This window comes from Cucurbita moschata, unplaced genomic scaffold, assembly GCF_002738365.1.
Source record: "Cucurbita moschata cultivar Rifu unplaced genomic scaffold, Cmos_1.0 Cmo_Scf00070, whole genome shotgun sequence".
In the NCBI taxonomy this organism is placed as follows: domain Eukaryota; kingdom Viridiplantae; phylum Streptophyta; class Magnoliopsida; order Cucurbitales; family Cucurbitaceae; genus Cucurbita; species Cucurbita moschata.
Window position 1 is genome coordinate 650,941 of NW_019268586.1, and position 16,549 is coordinate 667,489.

Consider the following 16,549-nt stretch of genomic DNA (forward strand, 5'->3'; position numbering starts at 1 on the left):
GCGGTTCAAGTTATTTTAAATTATTAATGTAATAATTTAGTTAATTGCTTGTTTTAAAATGCCAAAATCAATCTACTTTAGTGTGCTTAATTAATTATGCATTATGAATGTATGTTTTAATTAAATAGAAAATGTATATGCATAAAGTATGTCATATAGATTTAAAACCCCACTATAGACTAAGCATGTTTCATGCATTCCAAGTATGTTATAAGTGTTATAATGTATAGTATGCATGTTTAGAGTTCCATGAGTGATAGATATAAATTGTTATATTATTGCATAGAATGGAAGATTATGTAATTGGTTATATAAAGCATGTTAGATGCATGTTATAGGCTATTTTCAACGTCCTAAAACGAGATAGACGTTAAAATCTATAATAAAGATAAGTGCATGCTCACTTAGGGTTAAGAACCAAGCACGATCAATTTCAATAGTTAAAATAGGTCGATGTCTTATAAAATTGCGATTACAAGAAAGCTCACCTGGCACAATCTTGTCTAAGGCTGGAGGTACTTAAGTTGACGGTTTACGGAACACTTACTATTTGGAGATCGGACCAGTACTTGAGCTTAGTTAGCCCAGTTTTATGAGCATGCTTGAGTGAGGTAAGTTTTATAAAAATCATCTAGACTTAAGTTATATTTAATTAGCCGGAATATACCTAAGTAATGAGTATACCCAACTGTCTAAAATACTTAGTGGGAGGAAAAGGTTGTATGAGATACATCATTTTCCTTTTACGCTCTCTGAAAAATTCACACGGTGAGATTCATGCTCGGCCTCGTGTTGCCCTGAGAGCGTCCTCCATTCAGAAGGTATTTGCATGAGTCAATAACAAGGTGAATAGAGAAAGTATTTATAGTTAGTGGGAGAAGGAAGTATATCAACACGTCCTATGGTCTCCACCACTAGGTTGTACCATGAGATTCCCATGTTCTGCCTGCATGTTGCCCTAGAGCAACTAGGGTCGTAACATGGGAGTCGAAACAACGCAAACTCTTGAAATGGATAGGATTTCTTAGGTCCGTTCCCAACTTTGGCTTTTTCATTAGATAGCATTATTGGGACCGATCACTGAGGTATGAAAATGGCGGGTCACACTTACGAAGAATTACTAAGAGTTAGTATATTCTTGACCAAAATAGCGATAACTAAAAACACTATAGGAACAAGAGTTATTTTGGGATTAGTGTTTAAGTCAAGAATGTCTTGGTTTAGTGAACGAGTGATTGACTGCCCCTCGGTAGCAGTTGCTCTAACTCACTAAAGTATCGTTGCAAATTAATAATTTTTGGGTACATTATTACATTTGCTAAAACTGATTGGATTAAACAGGATTTAGTCAAATCACTAATAGAATTTTCTTTATATCACAGCATGACAAACTCAATAGTACAATTACTCGCTTTTGAGAAATTAAACAGCGACAATTACGCAACTTGGAAATCAAACCTAAACACAATACTTGTAATTGATGATTTAAGGTTTGTTTTAACTGAGGAATGTCCTCCAAACTCCAGCTCAAATGCAAACCGAACAGTTCGGGATGCATATGACAGATGGACAAAGGCAAACGATAAAGCTCAAGTGTACATTTTAGCCAACATATCTGATGTTTTGGCTATGAAATACGATGTTATGGGTACTGCTAAAGAGGTTATGGAATCTCTGAAAGGGATGTTTGGACAACCATCCTTCTCCCTTAGACATGATGCCATAAAATACATTTACAACTGCCGTATGAAAGAAGGAACCTCAGTTAGAGAACATGTTCTGGACTTAATGGTCGATTTCAATGTGGCAGAAGAAAATGAATCTGTCATTGATGAGAAGAGTCAAGTCAGTTTTATCATGGAGTCTCTTCCGAAGAGCTTCTTCCAGTTCCGCACAAATGTGATAATTAACAAAATAGAATATAACTTGACTTCTCTTCTCAATGAGCTATAGACTTATCAGTCCCTCTTAACGAACAAGAGACAAACAGGAGAAGCAAATGTTGCTATCCCCAAGAAATTACTAGGAAGATCGTCCTCCAAAAATAAGTCTGGACCTTCAACTTCTACAAGTGTTTTGATGAAGAAGAAGGGTAAAGGGAAAAATAAGATTCCTACTAACCGTACACACAAGGTTCAAAAAGCAAATAAAGGAAAATGTTTCCATTGCAACGAAAACGGGCACTGGAAGAGAAACGACCCAAAATACCTTGCAGAGAAGAAAGCCGAAAAGACACAACAAGGTTAATATGATTTACTCGTTGTAGAAATATGTTTAGTATTAATATATTTAGTAGAGTATGATAACTCAACTTGGATACTAGATTTAGGGGCCACTAATCATATTTGTTCTTTTTACCAGGAAACTAGCTCCTAGAGAATGCTTGCGGACGGCAAGATAACACTCAGGGTTGGAACAGGAGAGGTTGTCTCAGCAAGATCAGTAGGAAATTTAAAGTTATTTTTTGGAGATAGATTCATTATATTAGATAATGTACTTTTTGTTTCTGAAATGAAAAGAAATCTAATATCTATCTCTTGTTTATTAGAACAATTGTATAAAGTATCTTTTGAAATCAATGAAGTGTTCATTTGCAAATGAGGTATTCATATTTGTTCTACAAAACTAGAAAACAACATATATATGTTAAAACCGAGCGAAACAAAAGCTATTTTAAATACCGAGATGTTTAAAACAGCTGAAACTCAAAATAAACAATAAAAGATTTCTCTTAATACCTATCTTTAGCACTTAAGACTAGGCCACATTAATCTCAATAGGATTGAGGGATTAGTTAAAAGAGGACTTCTAGATGAGTTAAAAGACAACTCTTTACCTCCATGTGAGTCTTGTCTTGAGGGTAAAATGACTAAACGACCGTTTTTCGAAAAAGGTTATAGAGCCAAAGAAACCTTAGAGCTCGTGCATACAAATCTCTGTGGTCCAATGAATATCAAAGCATGAGGAGGGTAATAAATATTTCATCAGTTTTATTGATGATTATTCAAGATATGACTATCTTTACCTAATGCATCACAAGTCCGAAGCTCTTGAAAAATTCAGAGAGTATAAGACTGAGGTTGAGAATCTATTAGGTAAACTATTAAAACACTTCGATCAGATTGAGGAAGAGAGTACATGGACTTAAGATTTCAGGACTATATGATAGAACATGAAATAAGGTCTCAACTCTCAGCTCCTGGTATGCCTCAACAAAATGGTGTATCAGAAAGGAGAAATAGAACTCTGTTAGACATGGTTCAGTCTTTGATGAGTTTCGCTCAATTACCCGATCCGTTTTGAGGATATGCAGTGGAGACTGCTATATACATTTTGAACATGGTTCCTACTAAGAGTGTTTCAGAAACACTTTATGAGTTATGGAAAGGGCGTAAAGGTAGTTTACGTCACTTTAGGATTTGGGGATGTCCAGCACATGTGTTGTTGCAAAATCCCAAGAAATTAGAACGTCATTCAAAATTATGTTTATTCGTAGGATACCCCAAAGAGACGAAAGGTGGTTTGTTTTATGACCCTCAAGAAAATAAAGTGTTTGTATCAACAAACGCTACATTCTTAGAGGAAGACCACGTAAGAAATCATCAACCTCTAAAGAAGCTACTGATAAAACAACAAGAGTTGTTGATCAAGCTGGTCCTTCAAGAAGAGTTGTTGATGGACCTGACACTTCTGGTCATTCACATCCTTCTCAAGAGTTGAGAATGTCTCGACATAGTGGGAGGGTTATATAACTCAACCCGATCGTTACTTGGGTTTGGCAAAAACTCAAGTCATCATACCTGATGATGACGTTGAGGATCCATTGACCTATAAACAGGCAATGAATGATGAAGATAGAGATTAGTGGATCAAAGCCATGAATCTTGAAAAGGAGTCAATATACTTCAATTCAGTCTCGAACTTATAGATCAACCAGATGGGGTAAAACCTATCTGTTGCAAATGGATCTATAAGAGGAAACGAGACCAAACTGGTAAGGTACAGACCTTTAAATCTCGACTTGTAGCAAAGGGTTATACCCAAAGAGAGGGGGTGGACTATGAAAAAACCTTCTCTCCTGTTGCTATGCTTAAATCGATTAGAATACTCTTGTCTATTGCCACATTTTATGATTATGAAATTTGGCAAATGGATGTTAAGACAGCCTTTCTAAACAGCAATCTTGAAGAGATTATCTATATGGCTCAACCAGAGGGGTTCATTGAACAGGATCACGAGCAAAGGGTTTGCAAGCTTAAAAGATCCATTTATGGGTTGAAGCAAGCATCTCGATCCTGGAATATAAAGTTTGATTCTGCGATCAAATCTTATGGCTTTAAACAAAATGTTGACGAACCTTATGTTTATAAAAGGATAGTCAACTCTACAGTAGCTTTCCTGGTGTTGTACGTTGACGATATCTTACTCATTGGAAATGATGTGGGATTTCTGACTAACATTAAGCATTGGCGAGCGACACAATTCCAAATGAAAGATTTGGGAGAGGCTCAGTTTGTTCTTGGAATCTAAATTGTTCGGAATCGCAAGAACAAAACATTAGCATTTTCTCAGGCATCGTACATCGATAAAATGTTAATTCGATATAAGATGCAGGACTCCAAGAAAGGATTATTACCTTTCAGGCATGGAGTTCATTAGTCAAAGGAACAAAGTCCTAAGACACCTCAAGAAGTTGAGGATATGAGACACATTCCCTATGCATCAGCAGTCGGTAGTCTGATGTATGTCATGCTATGTACCAGACTCGACATATGCTATGCTGTGGGAATTGTCAGCAGATATCAGTCAAATCCGGAACGTGCTCATTGGACTGCCGTTAAGAATATCCTCAAGTATCTTAGGAGAACGAGGGACTATATGCTAATGTATGATGCTAAGGATCTGATCCTTACAGCGTACACTGACTCAGATTTTCAGACCGATGTAGATTCAAGGAAATCGACATTAGGATTTGTCTTCACTCTGAACGGAGGAGCAATAATATGGAAAAGCATAAAGCAAGGTTGCATTGCTGATTCTACCATGGAAGTTCTTAACTGATTTGGAAGTCGTTCCAAATATTCATCTTCTCGTCACTCTTTATTGTGATAACAGTGGAGCAGTTGCAAATTCAAAAGAACCAAGAAGCCATAAGCGAGGAAAACATATTGAGCGCAAATATCATCTCATAAGGGAGATTGTGCAACGAGGAGATGTGATCGTCACATAGATAGCTTCAGAGCACAACATTACTGATCCATTTACAAAGCCCCTCACGATTAAAGTGTTTGAAGGGCACCTAGTGAGTCTAGGACTACGAGTTATTTAATCTAGGGCAAGTGGGAGAAAAGACATGAGTATGTGATGCCCTAGTTTATTGTATTTATGTCTTTCTCTCTGCTCAACGTTATAAAACCCCACTAGAGTTTTAGTCCAAGTGGGAATTTGTTGGGTTTTATGTCCTAAAACTCATAGTTTGTAAACAAAAAAACATATTCTATTTTCAATAAAGTTATTATTATTGTTTATTCAGTAAAGATTGTTATTGAATAAAGTGAACTTTACGATTATTAATCCAAATCCAATAAACTAAGAACACTCTGACTATAGTATGATTACTTGAACTACATGTAGAGACATAAGAGTGAATCAAGTTCAAGTATATAGTCAAGATGATCTATAGTATGGGGATAAGGCTGAGTACCTTATCCTGGGGACACTATGGATGCGACCCACTTTTGTATATAGCATAAACAATGTGATCACTAAATTGTACATGTGGAGACATGTGAGTGGGGGTGTCCTATGCAATGAGTATTGCATAAGATCGGACCATGAAGAAAATCACTCTCACTTTATAATGTCGTTTACTGTTAAGACTGGTTTTCTTTTCATTCGATAACCTAGGTAACTCGATTTTAATCCTGAGCTAACCAGGAACTCCTGTTTATTCAGAATTATCCTTATGCATGGGTGAGAGTGGCTCGAGTTCGCCGACTCAATAGGCCTCCCATTCCAGGGGTAAGACTAGGTGAATGGCTGGGGACGTGGGGTGTAAGATGGAATTCACTCCTACCCACTTTTAGGGATAGAAGAGAGGTAGTTCCCTTAAGCATTGACTCCAGGTCCTGAACAAGGGGCCCCACCCTCTCATTGGCCTAAGAGGGATTCGGTTTACTGGTTGGACCACAAACCAATTGTTCATTAGAGGATCAGTGAGAAATAAGGAACAAGAAGTAACTTTAGAGGTAAAACGGTAAATTGACCCAGCTCTAGTTACGAACAACATGTGAAGAATCGACTTACTAATCATGATTATGTCAAATGGATAGAAATATATCTATAGTGAGGAGAGTGAAACTACTAGGCTATAGTGGAGTGCCTAGTAGTTAACGAATGTTGGTTAACAAGGTTAATGAGTTTAACTATTTAATCTTGGATCGTTGGAGCCCATGATCTATAGGTCCATTAGGTCCCTCTGCTAGCTCATATCGTACTAAACCATAGAACAGTGTGACGAGTGAGTTCGAAGTGTTCAAATTCAAATTAGAGAATATGTGCTACATATATACGATATATTTAACTACATTTTTGTTTTATTTACGAATTAAACAAAAAGAGAGAATCTGAGATATTTAAATAAGATTTAAATATCTTAATCAAATATGTGTCCGAATTGATTGGGATTGGGATTGGCATTTGAATTAATATTAAATATTAATTAAATAGTTTAATTAATCATTTAATATTACTTTAATTTGAAATTAATTAGTCAAATTAATTGTTGAATCAAAATGAAGAAAGTCAAAATGTTGACTTCATTTAATGGAAAAATCCATGTTTGAGTTAGTGGAATTTTGAGGGTTCAAAATTTGGTTTAACCAAACTTGCATGCTTGCCAAATGAACCCCACAAATTTAAGTGGAATTTTGAGTGTCAAAATTTTGTGAACTCAAACTTGCATGCTTGCTACATAATCCCAAACATTTGAGTGAAATTTTGAGTGTCAAAATTTGGTGATCTCAAATTTGCATGAACATGCAAACATGACTCTATAAATAGAGTGATCATGGTACATGGAAGGTCTTCATTTTTTGGAAAAAACCTAGAGAAAAACCTCTCACAAATTCTCTTTTCATATATACTAAATCCCTCCCAAGTTTAGTCATTCACCGGATTCCACAATCCCGTTCTAAGGCCGGAGAATAGTGGAGAAGACACTAGTGGTGGTTCGAAACCAGTTCGTGAGGAAAAAGAAACCGGAGCAACAAAAGGTTAAACTCATTGAGTTTGAATACTTTTGAACATGCTAGCTAATTTACTATAATTGATGTACTTAGAGTGCCTAAGATCCAAATTGCTTCCGCATGTGTTATATTAACATCATCAACGTTGTTGTGTTGTGCACGATTGAACATGCACGCGTAGGCGACGGGTGTGGTCAAACAAAATTGAATTCCACAAAAGTGATGTTTGGTTGCCGAAGGAAAGCAATGCCTAAAGCTAGACTTGTAGCTCAAGGTTATTGTCAGGAGGAAGGTATAGATTATGAAGAAACTTTTGCACCCTTTTCTAGATTAGAAGCTATTAGAATGTTACTTGCATTTGCTTCTTACAAAAATTTTATATTATATCAAATGAATGTGAAAAGTGCATTCTTAAATGGTTATATTATGGAGGAAGTTTAGGTAAAACAACCTCCAGGATTTGAAAATTGACTTTTCACATCATATTATAAGTTGAAAAAGGCTCTTTAGGGCTTAAAACAAGCTTCAAGAGCTTGGTACGATAGATTTAGTAATTTTCTTATTGAGAATGATTTTAAAATGGGTAAGCTCGACATTAATCTCTTTATTAAAATTAAAGAAAAAGATATGCTATTAGTGCAAATATATGTGGGTGATATTATATTTGGTTCTACTCCTTTATGTGAAGAATTTTCTAAATGTATGCATAATGAGTTTGAGATGAGTATGATGGGAGAGCTCAGTTTCTTTCTTGGACTTCATATCAAACAACTGAAAGATGGTATCTTCCTAAATAAAGAGAAGTAAATCAAGGATTTACTCAAAAGGTTTAAGTTCAATGAAGGTAAGATTGCAAAAACTCCAATGAGCACATCTACCAAGCTTGATAAGGATGAAATAGGTAAATGTGTAGATATAAAATTTTATCGAGGTATGATTGGATCTTTACTTTACTTGACTGCCAGTAGACCTGATATTACGTTTAATGTATGTCTTTGTGCTAGGTTTCAATCTTGTCCTAAGAATCTCATCTACATGTTGTTAAAAGAATATTTGAATATTTACTTGGGACTATTAATTTAGGATTGTGGTATCCTAGAAATGTTGAGTTTAAATTGGTAGGATATTCTGATGCGGATTTTGCTGTAAGTTTACTTGATCGTAAAAGTACTAGTGGAACTTGTCAATTTCTTGGTAGTTCATTACTTTCTTGGTTTAGTAAAAAGCAAAATTCGGTTGCCTTATCTACTACGGAAGCGGAATATATTGCGGTTGCTAGTTGTTGTGCTCAAATTCTTTGGATGAAACAAACTCTTTGTGATTTTGGATTAAAGTTTGATAGTGTGCCTATATTTTGTGATAACACCAGTGCTATTAATTCAACCAAAAATCCTGTTCATCATTTTAGAACTAAACATATTGACATTAGACATCATTTTATTAGAGAGTAGGGGCAAAATGGACATATTATTCTTGATTTTGTAAACTCTAATAATCAATTAGCAGATATTTTTACAAGCCGTTAAATGAAGAAATTTTTTGCAAAAATAAGCTTGAACTTGATATTATTCGGTGTGATATATCTTGAATTTGAGATTGGTATTACTCGGTGTGATATAACTTGAATTTTATAATCTTATTTAAATGCATGTTCTTAGGGGAGCATGTCATTCTTTTATTATTTTTTATTGTTCTTTTTGATGATTACAAAGAGGAGAAAATTTTTAATGATTACAAAGAGGAGAAAATTTTTAATGATTACAAAGGGAGAGAAAATTAGAAAAAATATTCTCTAAATTTGTTATTTTATAATTAATGAATCACTTCGTTGTTATTTTATAATTAATGAATCACTTCGTTGTTGTGATGTTTCATAATTCATTGAAGCATTAATATAAAGAGAGTATATGGATGTGAGTGAATTTCAAATTTCTGATGATATATTAGAATGCCTATGATGATGCATCGATATTGTCACAATATTATTATTTGGACATGTTCATTATTTTAAGTTTTATGGTTTTATGGATTTCATACTATTTTTTTTAAATGATTTGTCATCCTAAAAAAGGGGAGATTGTTGTTTTTTTTTTTCCTTTAATCTCAAATTAATTAATTTTAATTAATTAATTAATTGATATTTTGATGATAACAAACCTACCTCCAATTATTAACAATTCTCAGTATTTGTTCATAGTGTAAGGTTGGGAATAACGATTTCAATGTCTTTTTTGGTTCACTCAAATTAGAGATAAAATGGAGAAGTTTCAGTCAAAACAAGATACCCGACGTGATGATGTGGCAACAAAATTGATATTATGGACCAATCAAATTCAAAACAAGATATCTGACATGATGACGTGGTGACAAAATTGATGATGTGGTGATAAAATTGACATCATGGACCGAACAAAATTGATATCATGGACCAATCGAAGTATAACCTTTATAACTTTGGTAGACTTAACAAATGGTGGAATTTTCAATTGCTTTAAACTAAAAGAAAAATTTTCCATTACTATTTCCATAAAAACTAGTTTTCTTGAATTATAAAATTATTTCAATTACATTTATAATATTTATTTATAAAACTTTCCAATTTCCAATTACTTTACGTGCATGGTTTTCATTAATATTTTTTTATTATATTATTACATTTATATATATATATATATATTTATTTATTTATTTATTTATTTATTTATATATATTTATATATAATATATATAAAATAAAAATGGATTTAAAATGTTTTTAATATTTGTTTAAAATAATATATATATAATGAAATATGTGGTCTATAATTTTTTACGATAAATTTAAAAATAAATAAATATTATTTTTCTTAATTTACACAGTGGTCCGTATCGATTCCTATTTTTAGGACTTGGATCACTATTTAAACTCATCACTTACAACTTGATCACGGTTTAAACTCATCACCTCTACATATTTTTTAAAACAACACACAACATAAAACACAATACACAATTCCATAGTTTTCTCGATCTAAAATTTTTGTTTAAAAGCGTCATTCTATTTCTCTCATCGCCTCTTCATATTTTTTAGAACACAACACACACAAGCCTCATTCTATTTCTCTCATCACCTCTTCATATTTTTTAGAACACAACACACACAACATAGAACACAATACACAATTTCCATAGTTTTCTCGATCTAAATTTTTTTTTGTTTAAAAGCCTTCATTGTTGCTCTCTCCAAAGCTTCCAATTATATTTTTGGTTTATTACTTCCCATTCTATTTCTTGTTTATAGCTTCCAATTCTATTTATTGTATATCTTATTCTTGATAGAGATGTCTATTGTATTGTGAGAAAATTCTAAATTTATAACTCTAGAGAGTTGTGATGTGTTTCTATAAGATTTCAGAAAATTGTATCGGTTTGATCCTGAGTCGTGGCAAAGGATTGAGTTTGTTCTTGAACTCATAAAAAGAGCAGTGTACCGGTTTGATCTTGAACCGTAGAAAGGATTGAGTTTTCTCTTGCACTCGTAAAAGAAGCGGTGTAGCGGTTGGGCTCGGGCTCTGATCTGAGGAAAGAGTCAGAAAGTTTTATTTAAATTCACAAGAAGCGCTTGGGGAGTGGAGTAAGTCGAGTTTGACCGAACCACTCTAAAACTACTCTTTTCTAACCCTTTTCCTATTTAAATTCCTCTTCTATTTAAATTCTAAATTATTGTTAATTTTTATTACATGGTATAAGTTTTTTCCTATTTAAATTCCTCTTCTATTTAAATTCTAAATTATTGTTAATTTTTATAGTTTTTTTATTAAAAAAAAAATTATTGTTGAAACCTATTTTTATTGTTATTAAAAAAAAATTATTGTTGAAAACCTCTTCACCCCTTCTAGGGTTGTCATACCGATCCAACAAGCTCTCCATACAAACTGAATTAAACAAAGGAATTCGCATCTCAATCATGTAAAATTGATGGAATGAGAAAAGAGAATAAGGAAATAGAGAGTTATCCCGTTTTGTTGTCGTTCGTCAATGGAAGTTCCCTCCTCTTGAGCTCTCGCGTCCACCTCTTTACCATAATCAATCCTTGTTGGTCTCCTTTTCCTTCTGCTATCAACAGCTGTTGGATTAGGATTTTCTTCTTCTGCTCTGGTTTCACAGCATTTCTTCTTCTTCTCTGGTTTCACAGCAGTTCACAGTAGCGAAGGCTGGTGCTGTCTAATCCGATTTCTCTCCTCAAGTGTGGCCCCTCCCTATTTTAGGTATCATTTTCCTTTTATAATGCTTGTTTCTTCTCATTTAGGGCTGAGAAAGGATAAAATTGTCCACCTACGATGTTTCTAATTTGGTAGCAATGATCCACGTGGACTGCTGATGTGGATTAAAATTTCCAGGTCATCCCCGAAAAGTTTGCTTTCCGGATTGCTTCAGCATCAAGGTCTGCAATTTATTTCCAGATTTGCAAGTAGTGTTGTTTCCAAATTTGCTATAGCATCATGGTTCAGCATAAATGTTCTAGAATTTTACCAAATAGCTCAATTAAGTGTACAATTAAGCTCGATTTATGGAAATTAATCTTCTTTTCATATTAAACCACAATTGGCTATTTCATGTATACTAATTAGAATAAAAGGAGCAATTAATGAGAACATGGTGAGTATAAGTGCAACATTAACGGTAAAAGACTTGATATAACTCTACTATTGGAAAGTTATCAAAAAACGAAAAAAAAAAAAAAGAAAAAGAAACAAGGTTGAAAATTACCAAAAGAAGAGACAAGGAGCAATATCATCGTAACAATGAAAGTCAAGTTGAGACTAAATTTGTTTGCGATTATATTGTATTGTAAATGGTTTGATGGGATGAGGCTCATTTCATTGTTGTCCATCCCATTGTATAATCTTTGGGACAATATTCAAATAATTTGCTAATATGAATTTTAGAAATACAACATTAAATGGGATGTTATGAATTTAATATACTGAGGTTACCATTTACCAACTTAATGTAAAGACCACAAAAGGGATGCAAGAAATGAATTGGGATCAAGTTTTTATTACTTCCAAAAGATGGAAAGAATAAAAAAAAATATATATCATTTTAATCTCACCCCTAAGAAATATTTTTCGGGTTGACCGGTTACAACAGCCCAAGTCCACCGCCAATAGATATTGTCTGCTTTGATCTGTTACAATAGTCCAAACTTACTGTTAACAAAAATTGTCTTCTTTGATATGTTACAACCGTCCAAACCCACCGCTAAAAAATATTGTCCGTTTTGAGCCGTTACATATTGCTCTCAACCTCACGGTTTTAAAACGTGTCTGCTAGGGAGAAGTTTCTACAACATTATAAGGAATGTTTCGTTCCCCTCTCCAACTGATGTGATATCCCACAGTTACATTTTTATTATACTTCGAAGTTTAGTTTTCATTTGGTTATTGGTTCGAATATTTTACATTTTACTCCTAGTTGTCAGTAATGCTCAGTTTGGTCTTTAGCGTTATCTTTTGGTTAATTAATTTAAAATAATTATGATGTTGATCCATTTTGTATCATATCGAAGAGATTCCTAGGTTCGGGTCAAAGAGGCAATGTCACTCGATCACTATCAAACCGACTACAATTTTTTTTGTCCGTGAGGATCCCAATCCAAACAGAGCGCCTTCTACTTCCAATAGGTCATGAACTAGATCAGAATCATTCTTAACGAGTCCATAAGAAGTGTTCCCATTTTATTCATCGGGTCCGAATAGAGACCAAAGGTCCTGAACGACCGATCCAGCAGAACAACTCAAAAGATAAAAAAGTATTGTTAATTTCTTCATAAATTTTTTTTAAAATTTATTTAATTCTTTTAAACATTTATAGATATTAACCTTACCAACCAAAACATCGTAATCAGTAAAAATTCATGGATGAAAATGTAAATCATGTGTAACTACTCTAATTTTAAGGTATGCAACATACATATTAGGAGAGTTTTCAAATGTTTTCCTGAAATCTTGAAGCCTTTATAGAAATATTTCAAATATTTACTTGACAATAAAATTTAAATTAATATAAAGTAGTAATTATGAATCATGTTTTTAACGAAAAAATGTTAGGAAGAGAATGACTATTTAAAAAAACACCTTAAGTGACACTATTGTTAAGATAAAAAAATACACACATGTAAGTCTTTCAATGTCTAATGGGACCTAAAATCATATTCTGATTTTAGGCTTATTTAAGACAAGGTCGTAGTACCGGACTGGTGAGGAAGGTGAAAACATCAACCATGTGATGACTCCTGTATTTTTGTGTATTATAATACATCTACTTCAATTTATTTTATGTTTTCGGGTATAGACAAGGTCGTGGCGCGCGAGAGGGACGAGGAGATGAACTGATTCTGGTCTTTTAATAACTTTCATAGTATTGTATCATTTTGTTTAATGAATTGTGCTCATCTTATAGAGTGAAAAGTCAAAATTAAGTGGTAGTCTTGCTGTTCGCTGCCACCACATATTCTTCTCTCTCCTGCACATAATCCCACACAAAAGGAAAGAGCATAGAGCTTTGACTCAACCTGTGGGTCCTTACTTGCCACCACATATTCTTCTCTCTCCTGCACATAATCCCACCCAAAAGGAAAGAGCATAGAACTTTGACTCAACCTGTGGGGTCCTACTAACACAAAGTAAGGACTTGAGCATGAAGTGGCTAATCAAGAAGCTCATAAGGACTTGAGCATGAAGTGGCTAATGAAGAATGCTCCTAACATCCTTATTTATTGTTTTTAGTTGAAAGATTTGGATTTTCAACAGCAAAGACATTTGCCTGCAAAATATATGACAACTAAAGTATAACTATCCAAGCCCTTCACTAGGAGATATTGTTCGCTTTGGCTTGATATGTATCATCGTTAGCCTCATGGTTTTAAAATGTTTCTATTAAGAAGAGGTTTCCACACCCTTATAAGGAATGTTTCGTTCCCCTCTCCAACCAATATGAGATCTCACAATTCACCCCTTTGAGGGCCTAACGTCCTTGCTAACACACCGCCTGGTGTTTGGCTCTGATACCATTTGTAACAGCCAAGCCCAACTTTGTCTATGGGTGTACATGGTCTGGGTTGGGTCGGGTTCGGGGATTTTTTTGACCCAACCCAAAAGTTCGGGTTGGGTTGTCAAAATTTTTTTTTTAAGTTTTATTTATCTACCATTTATAATTATTGAGATACATATATTAGATAAAACATATTAAAAGTTCACAAACAAACCCAAATCAGTCTATAATTATTGACAAAAAAAAAAACAAATTCAATAAAAAAGAACAAGCGAAAATTGTAACATATTAACATAGTTTAACATTGTATCTAAATATATTTTTAAAAATAATAAAATAATATAAACAAAACAATAAATTATATATCATAAAACTAAAGACAACTACATATATTTTTAAAAATAATAAAATAATATAAACAAACCTCAGTATCACTCTAACAAACCCATTAATATAGAACGATTTTTAATACATTTTATATATTTTATTTCGCTCAAGTCAATCCGAAGGTTTTGCCCATGAACCTGAAACCGAACCGATTTAGTTTGGGTTCAGAAAAATGAACCCAACCCTACCCGAAATGCTAATCCAATGCAACCCAACCCTTATAGTTCGGGTTGGATTGGTCCGGGTTGTCGGGTTGCCGAGTTGAATGTACACCTCTAACTTTATCTGCTTTGGGCCATTACAAATGGTACGAAAACTAGTCACCAGACGACGCAAAGCACTGGTCGGAGTAAGGCTAGACCCTCTCCATAGTAGATGCGTCATAACACCTTGAGGCTGATGACGATACATAACGACCATATAAAACGTTCTATAAAACGACGCAATTCACGCAGTCATCTCTCATCTACATCAATCGCTCATCCACAATAATCAGACTCGAACTCATAAATCATAAACGAAAAGTAATTTTTCAATTTAATCTAATATAGAATATTGAAATATATGGTTTTATCATAGTCTTATTCATTTGTGTAAAGCATAATGCGATGAAAATAATGGTATTTATTGAATAGTTGTTGAGAGCCACTTCTTAGTTTTGAGTGGTATCACTGATGTTCTCATGGTGGAAGCTGAAGTGCGGTGGCGGGCTCTTAGGTATGCAAAAACACAAATTTGCACTCACAAACCTTAAGATTAAAGCAATCTTGGACAATGTTGCACGTAATATGAATATGACTTTCTTGTATTCCCAATGGTTTGCTTGTCACTGTTCATCAAACAAAGTAATACTCAAATTAATATCAAAATCAATCTAATGACTCAAAAAATTCGATCAACCCAACCCAACCTGTGCGGTTCGAGTTAGGTTATGAACTTATTTGGACTAAATTCAAATAACTGAAAACTTTTATCATTGAGTTGGTTTAAGGGTTCTCCCGAAACTAGATTGGATTGACCGAACCAATCTAGTTCTGAACTTATTTGGACTAGATTCAAATAACTAAAAACTTTTATGATTGAGTTGGTTTATGGGTTCCTAAAATTAGATTGAACCAAAACAATCTAAATTTATTATTAATTTTAAAATATAATTTTTTTTTTGTGTACAATACAATTATATATACTATTTATTTTATTTCATAATTATTTATTTTTTACAAGATCTAGTAAAAGTAATTTATTAAAACATATGTTAGAATTGAGTTCGGATGAGTTCGGTAACCCTAAAACTTATTAGTTTGAATCTTCTTACAACCAAACTTACGTTTAATTTTAAGATATACATGTTTGCTTACAAATATATACACAAAATTGATTTGCAAATCGTAATCAAACGTATAAAGCTAAATAAACATATATTTTACAAACTAATGTTTTATTTTATCAAAATAAAAAAAAAATTGAATAAATAACTCGAACTACCTGAATCAACTATCTATCCTAAAAAATTGATGGTCGAGTTGGGTTGAGTTGGATTCATTATATAACAACGGTTGTTTATGCTAAAAAATTTATAATGCAAATAATTGAGTTCGGTCTAGAAAATGTCATAATCTGGCCTGACCCGACTCAACCCTCAAACACTCGTACATTTTTTAATAACTACAAGATACTTGTATCGAAGACGGTAAAGAACAAGATGATTGCAAAAAGCTGATAATTCTACCAAACTCTCATATAATTGAGAATATTTACCGGCTTTCCAGATTAGGTAATATGAAACCAAAATATGGTATGATAACTGAAATGGGAAGAAGCAAAAAAAAAAAAAAAAAAAAAAAAAAAAAAAAAAAAAAAAAAAAAAAAAAAAAAAAAAAA

At 33.4% G+C, this 16,549-nt stretch overlaps 1 long non-coding RNA gene across 1 annotated transcript; it reads left to right on the forward strand.

Moving 5' to 3' along the window:
- Nucleotides 1-17: 17 nt before the first annotated feature.
- Nucleotides 18-14,945, forward strand: LOC111438071. The gene is made up of 3 exons (XR_002709605.1): nucleotides 18-28; nucleotides 6,096-6,099; nucleotides 14,837-14,945. It is a non-coding gene; the product is annotated as an uncharacterized LOC111438071 (long non-coding RNA).
- Nucleotides 14,946-16,549: the final 1,604 nt, after the last annotated feature.